This window comes from Sorex araneus, chromosome 3, assembly GCF_027595985.1.
Source record: "Sorex araneus isolate mSorAra2 chromosome 3, mSorAra2.pri, whole genome shotgun sequence".
Lineage (NCBI taxonomy): Eukaryota > Metazoa > Chordata > Mammalia > Eulipotyphla > Soricidae > Sorex > Sorex araneus.
In genome coordinates this window covers 10,024,708-10,043,858 of record NC_073304.1, presented here as the reverse complement: position 1 = coordinate 10,043,858, position 19,151 = coordinate 10,024,708, and positions in this window count along the sequence as shown.

Below are 19,151 nucleotides of genomic sequence, written 5' to 3'. Positions count from 1 at the left end.
TTCCTATTAAAGGAGGTGCCACAACTTTTGTGTGGAATGAAGCAAGGGGTAGTTTTCAGTCTCTGCAGCAACACCGATGACTGGGTGTTGGTGTTGAGCAAAGCTGGAGCTGGTGTGAGATGCTGATTCTAAGAAAACGGTGATGCAGCCGCTGTAGCCGCGTCCTCCCCCCCCCCCCCGTTCCCCCTCTGCCGTTTCCCCGTTTGCCTCCCTGTGGGGATTTCTCCCCTCTGATAACCAGAACCTGCTTGAGTTGCTGATGAATTATAGTGAATTACAGCGCAGAGCAGACTTATACCATCAAAAAATTATTTTTCAGTGAATCACCATGAGATACAGTCACAAAACTTTCATGATTGAGTTTCACCCATTTCTCCATCAGTGTACATTTTCTACCACCAATGTGCCGAGTATCCCTCCTGACACCCCCACTCCACCCTACCCCACCCCCTGCCTCTATGGCAATTTTCTTTGTCTTTTTTTCTTTTTGGGTCACACCCAGTGATGCACAGGGGTTACTCCTGGTTCTGCACTCAGGAATTACTCCTGGCAGTGCTCAGGGGACCATATGGGATGCTGGGAATCAAGCCCGGGTCGACCGCGTGCAAGGCAAATGCCCTTCCCGCTGTGCTATTGCTCCAGCCCAAGGCAGACAATTTTCTTCTTACTCTCTCTCTACTTTGGGGCATTATGGTTTGCAATACAGATACTGAGAGGCCATCACATTTGGTCCTTTATCTACTTTTAGCACACATCTCTATCCCGAGCGATCCCTCCAACCATCATTGACTTAGTGATCCCTTCTCTAGCCCAGCTGCCTTCTCCCCCAGCTCATGAGGCAGGCTTCCAACTGTGGAGCAATTTTCCTGGCCCTTGTCTATACTGTCCTTTGGTGTCAATGTCATATTATGCCATTTTATATTTCACAAATGAGTGCAGTCAGTCTATGTCCCTCTCTTTCTGATTCATTTCACTTAGCATGATATTCTCCATGTCCATCCACTTATAAGCAGTTTTTATGACTTCATATTTCCTAACAGCTGCATAGTATTCCACTGTGTAGCTGTGGAATACTATGTTCTTCATAGTTTCTTCAACAGGATTTACACCATTTTTAAAAACTATGATATTGTCACTGTTTCCAGTGTCTTCCTATTAGGAATAATATAGTAAAGAACGTGGAACAAAAATATATCCTGGTTCCGTACCTATATGTTCATTGCAGCACTGTTCACAATAGCCCAAATCTGAAAATAACCCAAGTGCCCTAGAACAGATAACTGGTTAAAGAAACTTTAGTACAGATACACAATGGAATACTATGCAGCTGTTATGAGAGATGAAGTCATGAAATTTGCTCATAAGTGGATAGACATGGAGAGTATCATGCTAAGTGAAATGAGTCAGAAAGAGAGGGACAGACATAGAATGACTGCACTCATTTATGGAGTATAAAACAACAAACATGAGGCTGATACCCAAGGACAGTAGATATAAGGGTCAAGAAGATTGCTCCATAGCTGGAAGCCTGCCTCATGAGCAGAGGGGAGAAGGCAGATGGAATAGTAAAGGGATCACTAAGAAAATGATGGCTGGAGGAATCGGTCGGGATGGGATATGTGTGTTGAAAGTAGATCATGGACCAAACATGATAATCTCTCAGTATCTGTATTGAAAATCATAATGCCCCAAAGCAGAGAGAGAGTATAGGGAATACTGTCTGCCATTGAGGCATGGGAGGGTGGGAAAGGGGGGGTATACCCAGGATATTGGTGGTGGGGAATATGCACTGGTGGAGGGATGGGTGTTTTATCATTTTGTGATTATAACCCGAATATGAATGCTTGTAGCTATCCCACAATGATTTAATTTAAAAATATATATTCTGGTATTTAAAAATATTTCCTTATGATATGTTTAAGACTCTTGATATAGGTTGGCAAATTGTCTTCAGACAATTTGGATAATTAGATGTTTCCAATAACTTGAGAGGTAAAAGGAAACTTGTTGTTTTACTCTTTGGAATACTGGTATAATTGATAATGTAAAATATAAGTATTGGTCAGTTTTTTCTCTAATAAATTACCTGAATATAAAAACTTGACTATATTCTGTGAGAAGTTTGGTGTTTTGTTTGTGAATTGATAAAATAATTACTTAGACTATTTACTGAGAACATTAAATCCATTTTGTCAGTTATTTTTGTGTGAGACATGGTAATTCAAATCCAATGCCATCAAATTCAACACCATTTTCCTTTCTTTCTTTCCCTCATTGCCTTATGACTTCAAAATCTACCCTTATCCAGAGATGTATTTTATTTCCAATTCTTTTTACATGAGACAATTTAAAGACTCAAAAAGTTATAAAGCAAGGATATTTTTTTTTTTTTTTTTTTTTTTTTTGCTTTTTGGGTCACACCTGGCGATGCACAGGGGTTATTCCTGGCTCTGCACTCAGGAATCACCCCTGGCCGTGCTCAGGGGACCATATGGGATGCTGGGATTCGAACCCGGGTCGGCCGCGTGCAAGGCAAACGCCCTACCCGCTGTGCTATCGCTCCAGCCCCAAAGCAAGGATATTTTGATCAACTGAGAAGAACATTACTCACAGTTCAATTTTTGTTTTTAATTGTTATAAGATATTTTACACACCGGAAAAGTTGGAAGGAACTGATCCCTTTGTACCCGTCACCTACCTTTAGTCTTGCTTCAGTAATGCATTAATTCATTTATCTTTTTCTTCCACGACTACATTAGTGACATGTCAGATAACTATATATCTTCCAGCATGTACTTCTAAGAAAAAATAACTTTTTTTAAATAAAAGAAAACCACAATACCTTTTCACAGCTAAAAAGGATGGTGAACCCTGGATGCCAATCCAATGACTCTGTATTTTCCCAATTACCTCACTCATAAAACTTGTCATAACTTGTTTACATGAATCAGGATCCAGTAAGATTCATGCTGCTCCATTAGTTGACCTATCTTTGAGTTTTCTGATCTCTAGTTCCACCCATCCCACTCTCTAACCCCTTTTATTTCGACTGATTGGTTAAAGGTATGTTCCACTAATGCATTTCTCAGAGTCCGCTGATGGCATCTTCACGACATCTTTCCAGATTGCAAGTCTTCTCTCTCCCGTTCGTCCTGGAAATTGTTAAGTAGATCTAGCAGCTGACCAGAGTCTGGTTTCCATTTGTCAGGAACATTTTGTGGGTTGTGTTGGAATCTTCCAACGAGAGGCACAACCCCAGGCTAGCTGTCTTAGTTTTCACGACCCCGTGGTCAGCACTCACAGCTCTGTGAAATTCATTAGAGGTCGAGAGATGAGGGTGGGGTGTCATTTACTTGCTGGAAAACTTGGATAAAGAAAATTTTCCTTCAATAACTCTGTTTGGTTACCCAGAGATAGCATTCCTAAGGGGAAGCAAAACTTATGCTTGTGTTTCCTCTTTGCTTACCAGTTTTGAAAATATTTGATTACGTTGACATCTTTGAAGAAGCAGCCAATAAGGTTATTTTTTTGTTTGTTTGTTTGTTTGTTTGCTTGCTTCATGATGAACTCACAAGGTTTGCTTTAAATACATTTAAATATTTCCATCAAGCTCAGTTATTATTACCTTTACTAATAATCAAAGTGTCCAATTTTTGACAGGAGTGGTTTTATTTATTTCTGTTTTGGGGCCACACCTGGCAACACTCAGGGTTTATGACTGACTCCACTCAGGGATCACTCTTGGGGGTGTGTGTGTGTGTGTGTGTGTGTGTGTGTGTGTGTGGGATAATCCTCCTGGGGATAGAATCTGGATTGTCTGCGTGCAAGGCAAATGTCCTACTGCCCTACCTGAGAGAGTGTTGCCAAGAAACCTACTTGATGTTGATGATAGGAACATTTTCTCACTTTTGAAAAATGAGATACAGCCAGCAGAACCTATGATTAGTTTAGCTGTCCAACATAGTGATGCATCTTCTATTTCTATTATTAAATGATCACACTCACCTAGGAACATTCCCCCCTGGATGGCCTCGAGGTCATGGCTCCTGAGGAGAACGTTCAATGCAGATAACCTGTCTGACCGGGAGATGAAGCATGTGTATGGCCAAGGAACCAGAGACATTCCTTCAGGCTGCCCGCAGCGCCTGTGGCTGAGTATAATCCTCGCTTCCCTGAGATCCCCAGGGGGCCGGGGCCTGGGTCCTCACCAACAGGCCCTAGCAAAGATGATGAAAGGGCACCCTTTGACTGGGCCGAGTCAGATACCAAAGGTCACAGGTGTCCCTTGGGTGATCAGGCTCCAGTCCGTGAAGAGAAGCTGAAGAGGTGGGTCAGCAGCAGCGTGTTTCTGGAGCCACCCCAAGGAAAGCCAGCTATGAAGATTGAGCCAGGATCCTGCTACTGGCTTTGAAGAAGCCCGTTGGCCCGCTGGCACCTGCCCACAGCCACTGTGGCCTCGGGGCTCTCAGGGACGCGTCCCCAGGAGATAAACGCGGCCACAGGCTGAGCTCAGAGCCGTTCTTCCCCAGGGTTTCCAGGTGAAACGTCAGGCCAGCAGCCCTGGGAGACTGAAGAGAGACTCGGCACTGTCTGGGCCCCTCCGCACGGGAACTAGCACAGATCACAGCCGCGCGTTTATGAAACTGGGGTGGAGACGGCCACTCCCGCCACTGGGCCCTCCGGGCTCTCTGAACGCACAGATGAGACGCTACTTGACCCGGGGGTGTCTGGTTTTGACTGAGTGCAGGAAAAGGGGTTGGTTCCACACCGTGGAAGAAGCTGGTGTATCTGTGTCTTTCAGGGGGAACCCCCAGGACAGCAATGGGTGCCCTCCTGACTGCCCAGACCCTCCAGGAAGCAAGGACACCTCACTAGGCAGCATAGCTATGACCAGTGGAGCACTGGGTGGGAGCACGGGGCCTGTAGGATGGTAGTAGAAGGTGGCAGTTAGAATGACCACCTGGCCGGTTGTCAAATAAGAGCTATAATATTTACGAACACTTCTTCCTTCTTTTATTATTTATTTTGTTTGGGGGAGGGGGTTTGGGACACATCTACTGGTTCCCAGGGCTGACTCCTGGCTCTGTGCTCAGGGATCTCTCCCATCCGGTACTAACCTGGCCCGGCCCTGCTTGGCTTCCGAGATCACATGAGACAGGATGCGTTCAGCGTGGCATGGCCCTAGACACAGGGATCTCTCTTGGCAGAGCTCAAGGGACCGTGTGTGGTGCCAGAAATCAAACCCGGTTAGGTCATTTGCCAGGCAAGCCCCCAGGTTCCTGTACCCCTTCTTTGACCCCAGTTGGAAGAGGGCTTTGGCCTTTGCTCAGTTCAGAGATGTTAAGCTTCAGCTCCTGAGATAGATTCCAGTTCGGGACCTTCTCTTTCTAAATGCTTCCCTAGAGATGCCAAGCTTGCTAACCAGCCTTGCAGTTTCGTAAGTTATTTCCTATGATAAGCCAACTGTGTGATTGTGTGTGTGTGTGTGTGTGTGTGTGTGTGTATACATAGATATAAAGGTATCTAGATAATCCACTGGTTCTTGTCTTCTGGCTGATCTATGATACAGTCATAATCATGCAAACACTGTTTATTGCCATTGATTGGTGTTCAACATTTTAACTGAACTTTTGGATAAAGCCTCATCATCATCATCATCATCATCATCATCATCATCATCATCATCATCCTGCTGATCGTCGAATTTCTCGAGCGGTCTCAGTAATGTCTCTATTCATCCTATCCCTGAGATTTTAGAAGCCTCTCCTTACTCGTCCTTCCCAATGATGCTGCATTGGAGGCTCTTTCAGGGTCAGGGGAATGAGACCCACCATTATTACTGGTTTGGGCATATGTATACGCCACGGGGAGTTTTCGAGGCTCTCCCAGGTGGGCAGGAAACTCTCTGTAGCCTGTTGGTTCTCCCAGAGGGAGAAGTAGGCCATAAGATGCCTTCCAGGAGCTTGCTTTTTTCTTGGATAAAACCTAGGTCAGCAAATCAAGACATAGAGAAATCCAAGGGTATTATAGGGTTTTATAGGATTATCATGAGCACAGAGTCAGGGATAGCACCTGAACACCATTTGGAGTGCCATCCCGCCCCCACCCAACCAAAGAAGGGGCACCGAAACTTAAAAAAAAATTACCTTTAAAGGGGGTGGGTTGGGGGGGGGCTGGAGCGATAGCACAGCGGGTAGGGTGTTTGCCTTGCATGCGGCTGACCCGGGTTCGATTCCCAGCATCCCATATAATCCCCTGAGCACCGCCAGGGGTATAATAATAGTAATAATAAAGGAGGTGGGATAGGGTCAGAGCCTTAGTACAGTGGGTAAGGCACTTGCCCTGCACACAGCCAACCCAGGTTCAATTCCTGGCACCCCATAGGGTCCCCCAAGCTCTCCAGGAGTGACTCCTGAGTGCAGAACCAGCAGTAAACACTGTAACTACTGGTGAGCACTGCCCCCCCTACCCCTGCCCCAATCCCAGGCCAAAAAAAAAAAATAGAGAAGGATCAAAGATGAGGGAAAATCAGGTAAGAACTGATTAGAAGCTGAAATGATTCATTTTCATCATTAGTTCTTCTGTACTATTTGAATTGTTATCAAGTCTTTGTGTTCTCTCCAAATAAAAGAAAGTGAACATTTGTCCAGCTTTAAAAATATATACCTTCAAAAAAAAAAAAGAAAAATGGGGCTGGAGTGATAGCACAGCAGGTAGGGGGTTTGCCTTGCACGAGGCCGACCCGGGTTCGATTCCCAGCATCCCATATGGTCCCCTGAGCACCGCCAGGAGTAAATCCTGAGTGCAGAGCCAGGAGTAACCCTGTGCATTGCCAAGTGTGACCCAAAAAGCAAATATATATATATATATACGTATATATATATATATATATATATATATATATATATATATATATATACCTTCTCCAGGCCAGAGCGATACAGCTGTTAGGGTGCTTGCCTTGCACACAGCTGACCTGGGTTTGATCCCCAGCATCACATATGGTCCCCTGAGCACCATCAGAAGTGATTCCTCAGTGCAGAGTGAGGAGGAAGCCCCTAGTATTGAAAGTGTGGCACACATACACACACACACACAAACCACAAATAAAATATACCTTCCCCTCCTCACATAGACAATATAGATCAGAGAAGAATAGGAACATTGCAATCAGGTTTCCTGGACTGTGATTTCTGTGCTCTCTGCAAATTGTGGTACCCTGAAAAGTTAACAGCCTTGACTGGGAGGAGAGGGGGTGATAGGAGGGAACCTGGGGACACTGGTGCTGGGAAATGTGCACTGGTGGAGGGATGGGTGTTAGAACAGTCTATGACTGAAACCGAATCATGAACAGCTTTGTAAGGGTCTCTCTCACAGTGATTCAATAGAAAAGTAAAATAAAAAAAAAAAAAGAAAATTTAAAAAAGAAAATAGGGTCAGTTTACCCCCTTTTTGTGCTACTGGAATTAACCTAAGAATTTTTTTTTCTTTTTGGGTCACACCCAGCGATGCACAGGGGTTACTCCTCGCTCTGTACTCAGGAATCACTCCTGGCAGTGCTCGGGGGACCATACAGGATGCTGGGAATCGAACCAGGGTTGACTATGTGCAAAGCAAATGCCCTACCCACTGTGCTATTGCTCCAGTCCCCAACATAAGAACTTTTTAATGTTTAAGTAATGTAAGAAGATTAAATGGTAGTTTTCTTTTAGAAAACAAAAAAGAAAAGTTACCTGCCTCTGTATCCTTCTCTGGAAAATGATAATACCCATGCTTTCACACCCCATCCCAGTGTGCCTGTGTGTGGACACGGCCATCTTCACCTTCCCTTGCTGTCACTCCTACATTTTTTAACCTAACACAAGAAGTCATCTGGGGGGCCAGAGCGACAGTTCAGAGGGGAAGTCATTCCCCTTCATGTGGCTGACTCAGATTCGATCCCATTCCCCGTATGGCCCCTGGCACAGCTGGGTGTGACTCAGACAGCAAACAGAGCATGTATCTGGGAACCACTTCCTGGTAAGACCTCATTCATTCATTCTCTCCGTGGTGGACATGTACCATCCGCTTGAGAACTATCCACCTACTGATAAGATGAAATTTCCAGTTGCTCCCAAAACTTTTCCATTACAAAGATTGCCCTCGAGACAGTTTCCAATATCATTCACACACATAATAATACGGCCGCGCAACACGTTTCTGAGAATGAACATGCTGGGTTAAAACACAATGCTTCTCAGGTCAGGGATTAAGGTGACTGTCTTGCATGTGGCCAGCTGCGGTCAGATTCCCGGCAGCACATATGGTTTCCGAGCAGCTGTAGGAGTGACCCCTGAGCACAGAGCCAGGAAAAAGCCCTGAGCACTGCTGGCGCTACCTAACTCCAGCCCTGCAAATGCTTTTATCCCACTGTGTGTCGGTGCTCTGGGGGAAACGCATGTGCTCTGACCGCCTACCACGCCTGGTGTGATGCCTGTCCCCCACACCCTCACCAAGTGTTACTGTGTCATGGAAAAAAATCATGTTATCTTTGTATTCATATTTCTCATATCGTAGACCTCCTTTTCCCCATTGTGTGTGTGTGTGTGTGTGTGTGTGTGTTTTGGGGGCCGTACCCAGTATGCTCATCCTGGCTCGTCCAGGGGATTCTCTGCTCAGGAGTGGCCCCTAGTGGTGCTCTGGGGACCATACGCTGTGCTGGGGATTCGAACCAGGTTCTCAACCACTGCGGTTGCACGCAGGCAAAAGCTTTTCCTCCTGCACTGTCTCACCGGCCTTCCCCTGCCCCTTATCCCTGGACTGTTTATTCACAGGCTGGCACGTTTCTCTGGAACGTTGATCTTTTTCTTATTTCGTAAGCTTTTTTATGTTAAGGAAATTAGCCTTTTGTCTATGAGGTGAATGGCCAAAAATTTCCTCCATCTGTCCTTGGTCTTTTGATTTTTTTTTTATGATGATATGATTTTTTCCTCCAGTTAAATGGATTTTCTCTTTTATCTTCTAGTAATTTGTGGTTCCATATTTTAATGTGACTCCTTTGATCCTGGAAATCATTTTGATATGATCTATGAAATTATGATCCAAAGCCCTTTTTCAGATGGCTACTCAGTTGTCCCAACACCATTTACGGAACACTTTTTTCCTCCACTGTTTTGAAATTAGGCCTCCATTTAATTGCCGTGTAATTAAATTTGGGTCTGTTTCCCGGGCTTTCTAATCTGTTCCTTGGAATTACTGATTTGCTCATGTGCCAATAGCTCATTAGTTTCATTAGTAATTACAGAATATGTTTTTATATTTAGTACAGTTAGTATTTTTTCCCATTAATCTTCTCTTAGTGGATTTTAGAACCAGCTTGTCCAGTTTCAAACAAAAAACAAAACTCCAAATACCCTGTTTTGGATTAACTTCTAGAGAATTGGTATTATGACAATGTTGGATTTTCCTCTTGAAATGTGGAAATGATTTTCTATTTTCCTATTTTTTTGGTATCCCAAGATATTTTACAATATTCTTTATATAGATTCTCTATGGTTCTTCATAGAGATTCCTTTTTTTGATCTTTTTCAAATCTAGGCTTTGAGAACATTTCTTCCCTCCCTTCTTAGTGCAACTTGAATAAGTGGGTTCTAGCCCTATGTTTTCATGTCTCAGAGATCTTACTAAATTTCCTATCTCTTAGCCTTTTTATTGATTCCTCAGGTCTGCAAACATTGCCTTACTCTTCTTTAAAATTAATAAAAACCTACCATCAGTAAATTTCAATCTAATTGCAAAAGCTACTATCTTCAGAACGAAGAAAATCAGGGTGACTTCTTTCTTATCTCATTCGTTGACACTAGTGGGAATGCTTCCTCATTAAACACAATGCTTTGTTAATCTTCCGTGGCTTGTGGTTGTTTGATCATACACATGTTGATGTGGTTCTATGATGCAAGCGGGCTCAGCTCATCTGAATTCATAACACTTTCGAGGACTGATTTGAGGGTAGCTGCTGGATGGGGCGAGGGTTAGATGGAGATCCTGCAGAAAGGCACACTGGTGGCAGGATGAGACTTCAGGAAGGATCCAGAAATGCAGATGGCTGAGGTGACTGGGAGCTGGAAACATGAGAATATGGGGATGAGGAGATGAGGGAATTAGAGGAAAGCAAGCATTGAGTTTGCTCCCTCCCCTCCCCTCCGCTCCCCTCCCCTCCCCTCCCCTCCCCTCCCCTCCCCTCCCCTCTCCCCTTCCCTCCCCTCCCCTCCCCTCCCCTCCCCTCCCCTCCCCTCCCCTCTCCTCTCCTCCCCTCTCCTCTCCTCTCCTCCCCTCTCCTCTCCTCTCCTCCCCTCTCCTCTCCTCTCCTCTCCTCTCCTCTCCTCTCCTCTCCTCTCCTCTCCTCTCCTCTCCTCCCCTCCCCTCCCCTCCCCTCTCCTCTCCTCCCCTCTCCTCCCCTCCCCTCCCCTCCCCTCCCCTCCCCTCTCCTCTCCTCCCCTCCCCTCCCCTCCCCTCCCCTGTCCCCTCCCCTCCACTCTCCTCTCCTCTCCTCCCCTCTCCTCTCCTCCCCTCCCCTCCCCTCCCCTCCCCTCCCCTCCCCTCTCCTCAGGGTTTACTCCTGGCTCTGCACTTAGGAATCACTCCTGGCGGTGTTCTGGGCCCCATATGGGATCCTGGGGATTGAGCCCTAGTCCACCGTGTGCAAGGCAAATGCCCTCCCCACTATACTATCACCCCGGCCCGAGTTTGCTTTTCAGCTTCTTAGACTCCTCAGGTTGTAAGTCAGACCAAACATGATGTCTTTTAGGAAAGTAAGTGATTGGGCAATATATGCCTAGCACTTTCTAGAACTTTTCGATTGGTTTGACATTCAGGCCCTGTCTTGAAAGGAGTTGAAGAAAGAACATATTCACCAATAAAGAAATTTGAGACACTTGATTTTCCTTGGCAAAATTAAGACCTGGAGGCCACCCAAAATACTTAGAATATAGAAAGGGATAGCTTTTCCACGTGAAGTTGTTTCCCAGCAAAACTATCTTTCAACACTAGAGTGAAATCAAGTCACTTATAAATAGGATGATGTTTAGTGATTTGGAGCACTAAAGGACTGACCCCTGAGCGCAGAGTGAGGAGTAAACCCCGAGCTCTGCTAGGTGTGCCCCCCAAAACAAAACAAGCAAAAAATGTTTAGTATCTGGAGTTCTATACTACGGAAACTTCTAAAGTATGCACTCCACGAAAGAAAATGACCTCAAATGATGCCCAGAAGCACCAAAAGGAATGATGGTATAAGAGAAAACAAGAGAAAAAAAGTGGCATTTTCTTAGATGCCACAAACGAATCTATTAATAGGAGTTAACTGATAGGATATTCTGAGCCTCATACATGCTGTAAGGGTCTCCCAAAATGGGTGTCTCTCATGGTGATTCTATAAAAGAATAAAAAATTAAAAAAAAATGGGTTCGACCCGATCGAACCCGGGTCGGCCGCATGCACCCGAAGGGGGTCTAGGAAGACTAGGGGGGCAGCAGTGCAATGGGGAGTATCTTTCTGATAAGGTAGATTTCCAGAGGGTCAGTGATTTATTTTTATGAAAAGGAAGGAGTAGACCAAACGAGATTGGGAGCCTCTGCCTTACACTAGAAACTCACTTTTTTTTCTCTTTATTTTTTTTGCTGCACCCAGGCCCCGAGCTCCAATACATCCTCTGTGATCCTCACTGGGTCTCACTGTCTCCAGATGGTACCGAGATTTTCCACTGCTCTGCTATTTTTTTTTTCTTTTTGGGTCACACCCAGCGATGCTCAGGGGTTACTCCTGGCTTTGCACTCAGGAATTACTCCTGGCGGTGCTTGGGGGACCATATGGGAGGCCGGGGATCGAACCCGGGTCGGCCGCATGCAAGGCAAACGCCCTACCCACTGTGCTATCACTCCGGCCCTGCTCTGCTTTGTTTTCGTTTGGGGGCCACACCTGGCAGTTGTCAGGGGTTACATCTAGCTAGGTGTGAAGGGGACCTCGTGGTACAGGGGACCACGTCTGTGTTCTGCCCAAGAGCTATATCCCTGACCTTCCTGCCTCACTTGTCTGACTGATGGGGCCTTGGTGATGTGCTTGAACCCACACTTCCAGGAAGACTGAAATTGACCAAGAACATGATATCCGGGAACCCGCCTTGCATCTAGATTTCTAAGACCGCGACTTCCCGGACGTGGGTCCACCCACATGGCAAGACAACAGACCCAACAAATGTCCCCTACAGGCAGACACTATAGCACTCCAATCCTACTATTAAGATAAAAAGGAAACGCTATTGAGGCAGAGTTTTATGTAATATATGTATTTTTTAGTAACAACGATTGCAGTGAGTAGAGTCTGGGACATCCATCAAGCCAAATATCTTCTTGGAAGAAATCACGGCTGAAAGCGCGATGAAAGTGAAAAACCCCAGACAGACATCCCCGGAGAGGAGAAGTTCCAGGGCCGGTCCTGCTTGTGCCTCCAAGAAAAGCCGGGTAAATTATCGTCCGGGACAGCTCTGGCCGACGAGCCACAACAGAACGCTCCGCCGCTCGTCAAGACTTGGCTCCGCTCCTGATCCCCCTCCCTCAGGTCTTCCAATAAACACCGTTTCCCTGTCTCCCCAGAGAACACAGGCCCAGAAACGCACCAGGAAACTGGACATGGACCTGGAGGCACGGACAGAGCGGACGGGGGCCCGGGACAGAGCAGTGACCTGAGCTCAAGCCAGAGGAGGACGCTGAGAGAACACGGGTCCCAGCGGAAACCCTGAGCGACAAGAGGTGAAAAGTGGAAAGGACAGTCTGACGAAAACTGGGTAGACCTCGGGCAACGTCTACCAAACAGACCAGAGATGGAGAAAAGCTGGAGGTGAGCCTGACCACCGTCACATGCCCAGACACCAAAAAGTGATCAGAGAAAGAAATCCCGTCCAAAAAAAAAAAAAAAAAGAGAGAAAAAAACACTGACATCTGTAGAATGAAATTACAGTGAAACTGGCTCTGCTTATTTTCATTTTCATGATCACTTTATTCATTCAAAATATGTGTTTGCTATGTGAAGGACTGGAGGGAAAAAAATAATTCAGACACATCCTTTGTGTCCTGGAAAGTGTGATCCAAGGAGGGAGAAAGACCAAAATTAGTCAATGATTGAGTCCATTCGTTATATCACACTCAGTTTCTTGTCCTCAGGTGGGCAAGAGTTGAGAGCAGAGGACCGGAGAGAAGGACAAACGTAGAAGGAAGCTTGTTAGAGAAGCGGAAGGCAGGGCAGGGAGGCTGGGGTATGGCATTACCTTAAACTGGAGGCCGGGAAAGGAGAAAATCCTTTTTTTTTTTTTTTTTTACTTCTTACTTTTTTTTTTAATTGAATCAGTGTGAGCTATAATTACAAAACTTTCATATTTGAGTTTCAGTCATATAATGATCAAACACCCATCCCTCCACCAGTGCACATTCTCCACCACCAATGTCCCAGTGTATCCCCCCCCTTTCCAACCCTCCCCCTGCCTCTTTGGCAGAGAATTTCCCCCATACTCTCTTTCTACTTCTGGGCATTATGGTTTGCAATACAGACACAGAGAGGTCATCATGTTTGGCCCTTCATCTACTCTCAGCACACATCTCCCATCCCGAATGGAAAATCCTTTTCCTTTTCTAATTTCTTAACTAATAGGAGAATGAATGAGCTCTTTGTCCTGGGTTTGAGGCACAAGGTGGTGAGAAAAAGGGGCAGAGACAGAGCTAGACATGTGAGAGGATGATCTGTGGGTTCTGAGAGCGAACTCTGGGCCCGCTCTCCGGCCTCTGCACAGTCCACACTCTGGGCTATTCTCTGCCCCCAGGACTCCGTCACGTTCATAATGAACCCTTTCAATGGCCTGTAGGCGACTTGCATGTCTGTTTCATTTTGGGGTCACATCTGGAGGTGCTCAGGGATCACTCCTGGATCTGCATTCAGGGGTCACTCCTGGTGGGGCTTGGGGGACCATGTGGGGTGCTGAGGAATGCATCTGCCTCAGCAGTGTGCAAGGCAAGCACCTACCTGCTGCACTATCGCTCTAGCCCCATCTCTCCATTTTTCCATTGTGTTTGTTTCACTATTGTTTTGGGGGAAACATAGAAATAGTAAAATTTTTCTAAAATTAGGAAATTGCAAATTTTCCATTTTCCTGAATGTTCTAGTTGGGAATCTGTCCCACTCACAACTTTATAACACAAGCATTCTTACTGAGATCTGACAGGTCTACCTTATTAGTCTAAATCAGAATTTCATTTATTTTATCCGGGTGAAAATCTAGGGCTCCATGTCCACTGTCACCCTCTTTCCACATGACAGCAGCGAGCTTCTCACAATATTCAGCACCATTCAATTTTCTGGCGCCCTTCCCAAGCGTCATCATCAAAGATGAGAGCCTTTGTTAGCTCACCCCTACTTAAAAAGCGGAAGCATATTCTCAAATCACCGGTGAAGACATCAACCATGTCTGTCTCTTTCTTCCTGACTCATTTCACTCAACATGGCGCTCAGATGTGGAATGTAAAGTAGCAGAATGAGACACTAACACCCAAGAGTAGTAGAGATTAGAACCAGGAGGTCTGCCCCACAGCTTGGAAACTGGCCTCACGTGCTGGGGGGAAAAGGCAGCAGAGATAGAGAAGGGAACACGTAGTAGAGAATGTTGGGAGGACCCACTCGGTGGAAAGCTGCATACCAAAAGTGGACTATAGACCAAACATGATGGCCACTCCTTGCAAACTGCAACATCCAGCAGGAGAGAGAACAAAAGGGAATGCCCTGCCGCAGAGGCAGGGTGGGGTGGTGGGGGCTGGGGTGGGGGTGGTGGGAGGGATACTGGGAACATTGATGGAGGAGAATGGGCACTGGTGGAGGGATGTACATGAAATGCAAACATGAAAGTTCATAAGTTTGTAACTGTATCCCACGCTGATTCACTAATAAAAATTAAAAAACAAACAAACAAACAAACAAAAATCAACCGTGGAATAAGGAAGGCTTTGACGAACCTGCTGTGGATCCTGGAATAGAGCAAGCTCTGATAACAGGATGGGTCACCGTGGCAGTCCTGGAATTTCCTGTTGGGAGGGTACAGTTTTCTGAGCAATATGTCACGGTGGCAAACGTTATGCAAATGTTGCGTTTAACTGCCAGCCTCTCTTTATCAAGGGCGTGAGAAGTTGGAACTAGCAAAAACGAGAAATCACTGACGCCCGAGCACACAGGCTGATATGCTGGGCTCCTCGATATTTTGTTTTGTTTTTTTTTATCAACTTGGATAAGCCAGCTCTCAAATCATTAGATTTCTCTCTGACCTGCCTATGATTGGGTGGTGAGGGCAGGGGTGGTGGGGGAAGCGGGATTTTATTTTTTGTGTGTTCTGGGAAAATATTTTGCAGAGGAAACTTGGCCCCCATGATTGGATACACACATTAGTAGACGAATGAGAGAGGTTTCCCCCGTCAGTGGTTGCTGGGGAGAGGGACGTGTATTCCCATCAAACACTTAACTCCTGATGCGAGGCTGAGAGTGGGTTCTTGGGAATCATGGCTGGCCCAAGAATCAGGTCCCCACTTCCTCTGTCTCCAGCTACTTGGAGAAATTCTTAACTCTGCCACCTCATGTCTAGCGTTTCAAGATCTGTTTCTAATAAACTGTTCCAAGTCTTCAGAAAAGCATCTGGGCTCTGAATAGCCTTCGCGGATGCATTTAGAGGCATGCTCTCGTCTCCTTCAGAACTCCACTGACTAATTCTAACCATCAGGAATTATTTTTCAAACATTTTTATTTTATTTTATAAAGTTGTTCATTACATTCAATATTCCAACACCCATCCCACCCCCATTACATCTTCCCACCACCATTATTCCCCATTTTCTCAACCAGCACCCAGGCCTGCCCCAAGAGCAGACCCTAAATAACTGATTTTGTATTGCTTGTTATGAATAATACACTAACAAGGATCAAAAAAGATTTTCTGAGAAGAAAGTGTGTGAAAGTTGATGCAGGTTAGGCCGTGTGTTTGTATTTTTTTTTTAGTCCAGATTGGTTGCCTTCTACTTTATATCCCATCCAATGTGGTGTGCTACTCCTGATATCTCAGTGATGTAGAATATGAATTCTAAAAATCCACACACCTGAGTTTTTTTTAACAGATTCATTCCTGGATGAGGTTCATCCCAAAGTATCAGGAATTCTTTTTTTTTCCTTAATATTTTTTATTTTATAAAGTAGTTCATGGGCTGGAGTGATAGCACCGTGTTTGGGCGTTCGCCTTTCACGCGGCTGACCTGAGTTCGATTCCTCCGCCCCTCTCGGAAAGCCCGGCAAGCTACCGAGAGTATTGAGCCCGAGTGGCAGAGCCTGGCAAGCTACCCGTGTGTATTGGATATGCCAAAAACAGTAACAATAAGTCTCTCAATGAGAGACGTTACTGGTGCCCACTCAAACAAATTGATGAGCAACGGGATGACAGTGACAGTGAAAGTAGTTCATAATACTTGATTACATTTACTGTTCAAACACCAATCCCATCACCATTATACCTTCCCACCACCATATTTTGGGTGTTTCCATCCTGAACCCCAATCCCTGCCCCAAGGCAGAACTGAAGCAACATAATATTTCCTTCTAAGGTTGGTTATCTCCTACTTTGAGTCCCATCAAATATGGTGCGCTACTCTTAGAGTATGGGCAGGGTGTGTCCTAGGAAGCGCGGCCGTAGACATAACAGCTCTTGGTCTCCTTCCATACTCATTTCAGTCCACACGGTTGGGGTGGTTTTCTCTAGAAGCAACCCTGAGATGAGGATTTGTGTACACGTGGTTTGTTAGGAAGTTTTCTGGAGAAGTCTGGCAGGGTTGGGAGGTAGGGAGGGCATGTTCACCTGGTCCCAAGTTTCGGAGCTAGAGTAGATTATTTGTTGGGGAGTACAAGATACCTGCCCATCCACCGTTTCTCACTTGGGTGGAGTTTCTTAACTTGGGCATTGTTGATATTTATGGGATTGATGCTTTTCGTGATGAGCATCTGGCCCGGGCATCAGACACAACCCACTGGGCAGAAGAGGCATCCCCAGTTCTCACTGTCCAGAACCCCCTCCAGTTCTCTCTGTCCAAATGCAACAGGCATACTCCATGCACTCCACAGGCCTGGGGCAAGACATGCACAGGATGGAGGGCAGAAAGAAAACAGGTCCAAGGACAGAAGCTTGTTGCCCAAAGACTTACTCTTCTATGAAAATGCAAAACTTCCATTAGAAACTTGTCTAGCAAGAATGGTTTGAGTCGGGGCTGGAGCAATGGCACAGCGGGTAGGTAGGGTGTTTGTCTTGCATGTGGCCGACCCAGGTTCAATTCCCAGTATCCCATATGGTCCCTCGAGCACCGCCAGGGGTGATTCCTGAGTGCAGAGCCAGGAGTAACCCCTGAGCATTGCTAGGTAGAAGAACCCCACCAAACAAAAGTTGAAAAAAAAAGAAGAATGGTTTGAGGGGTTCAATTCTTCCCTTGAATCACCTTTCTGATCAAAACAAAGGCATGGCAAAGGAAAAATTGCCCTGGGGAAGAAGAGATAGAACAGTGAGTAGACTGTTTGCTTTGCATCTGCCAAACTGGGTTTGGTCCCTGACACCACATATGGTGTCCCAGAGCCTCACCAGGAGTGAACCTTGAGTGCAGAGCCAGGAGTAAGTCCTGAGCACCATCAGGTGTGACCCCCCCAAAAAACCCTTCCTAACTTTTTTGTTTTGAACAAAAAAATGAGCCCTCAGGAGGAGGTGCCTGGGCAGGTGGAGTTGGTCAAGGCAGGGAATAGGAGACAATTATAGGGTTGTGGGTGTCAGCTGGGCCACACCTCAGTGAGTCCATCCAGAATGAGCCAGAACAGGACATTGTGCCTTTCTCCAGGTCCCTTCCTGTGCCCAAGCCAATGTGTAGACATTTTGAGTTGTCACAGGGGCGGGGAGGAGCTCAGAGCTCCTGAGATGTAGCTGGTGGGAGACAGTGATGCAGAAACACCCCAAAGAGCCAAATCCAAACTGTAATTTAGGGGATGGAAAGATAGTAAAGGGGGAGGTGCTGTGATTGTTGAACCTCAGTTCCATCCCTGGCCCCACATATGAGCACTCAGCACTACCAGGAGTGACCTGAGCACAGAGCCAGGAGTAAGTGCTAGCACTGCTAAGCTGGGTGTGCCCATACCTAAGAGTAATAATATATAAAATCAAATGCTACGTAGCTAGTCTATTGCTCCTATTTCTCTAGAATAAAATTCTGACAAATATAGTTTCCTAGCGAAAACTATTCTAAGTTGAAATTGACAATATGTCGAAGTTAGGTAAGAGGGGACACGAGAGAGAAAACTGCATAATAGAGTTTTCAGCCATGGCAAATCACGTGAGCAGAGCCCCAAAAGGCAAGACTGTGCGCGAGGCTCCTCCATCTAAACCCTTAGACTGAAGCTAATGAAAGCAGAGACTGATTTTTATCACAGTCTGTCTCTTATTCTGGACCCTGAGAATAAGGGATAACAAGCATTCCCAAAGAACATGAACTTACATATCGTCTTTTACTGGGGGAAGATTATTTCAAGAGACTTCTGGCAGGTAATTTATCTCTTGGTTAATATTAACTAACTTGGATCAGATCCCGTTGGGAAGAGTGCCAATCATGGATGGTAATTCTTTACACAAAAGTAAGCTGCAAGGGGCTATAGCAATAGCACAGCAGGTAGAGCGTTTGCCTTGCATGCGACCAACCTGGGTTTGATTTCCAGCATCCCATATGGTCCCCTGAGCACCGCCAAGAATAATTCCTGAGTGCAGAGCCAGGAGTAATCCCTGAGCATCGCTTGGGTGTGATCCAAAAAGAAAAACAAAAATTAAGCTGCAGGCTTCTATTTCTTTCTCAGAGACACACAATCAAGGAAGTGGAAGTTGAAAAATAAAACAAAGTTAAAGTCACATACATTTATTTATAAAATATAAAATATGGAAAAAGCAAGTGCATTTCTCCCCTGGCCCTACATATAGTTGATACCCAATAAATAGTGGTTGGTTTGAAAGTTGTATTTCGCCAGGATTATTTTTTTTAAATTTTATTGAATCACTGTGAGATAGTTACAAGCTTTCA